The 674-nt window shown below is 30.4% G+C and overlaps 1 non-coding gene across 1 annotated transcript; it reads left to right on the top strand.

Moving 5' to 3' along the window:
* The first annotated feature begins 279 nt into the window (after window positions 1-279).
* On the top strand, window positions 280-415 carry LOC136404690 (small nucleolar RNA SNORA5). Its single transcript, XR_010751402.1, has one exon. It is a non-coding gene; the product is annotated as a small nucleolar RNA SNORA5 (small nucleolar RNA).
* Window positions 416-674: the final 259 nt, after the last annotated feature.

The following is a 674-nucleotide window of genomic DNA, read 5'->3' as shown; positions in this document are numbered from 1 at the left end:
TAAGATATTTATATCTGAATATTTTATATTAAAACTATATATTTAAATTACATTATATTTAAGCTACTGAAAGTAAGAAAATAACAAAATTAAAGGATAAATAAGAACAAAAAGAAGTATTTCCAAGGCACATATCCACTTCAGAATAGAAGAGGTAAAGCTAATGAGAAAATATTGAAGTGTACATTCCTATGTCTCTATGTGACTGGATGACTTTAAGTTGTACTTTGTTATATTTTTTTCAATCCAAGTTGTATTGTTTAAAAACTCTTGTTCTTCCACAGCCAAGTCAAATTTAGCCCCTGCTCCCCCCATAGCAGGGGCTGGCCCAGATGGCTGCTATAGCAAGCTCCACTGCTCATGGGCTCTGGGTTCCTGCCTTGGAACCTGGGGATAAGTTTAGCTGTGGACATGAAAAAGAAAAAGAAAAAGAAAAAAAAAACCCTCTTGTTCTCATTCTCAGAATTATCTTTATATTCAATTTTCTGGAGTGCTTTTCATAAAAAAAATGAAGTCCAATAAAGGTGTTTAGATCTGGTATGATAAATAACATTATATTTTAAACTAATATTGAAGTTTGTTCAAATTATCTTTAATATATTAAAGAGGAAAAGAATTTTTAAACTATCTCTGATAGAAGACCAAATTAAAAAAAAATGCTGGAAAGCTCATAT

The sequence above is a fragment of the Saccopteryx leptura genome, chromosome 4, assembly GCF_036850995.1.
Source record: "Saccopteryx leptura isolate mSacLep1 chromosome 4, mSacLep1_pri_phased_curated, whole genome shotgun sequence".
Classification (NCBI taxonomy): Eukaryota; Metazoa; Chordata; class Mammalia; order Chiroptera; family Emballonuridae; genus Saccopteryx; species Saccopteryx leptura.
The sequence above is the reverse complement of the archived record's forward strand: the minus strand, read 5'-3'. Positions and strand labels throughout refer to the sequence as shown.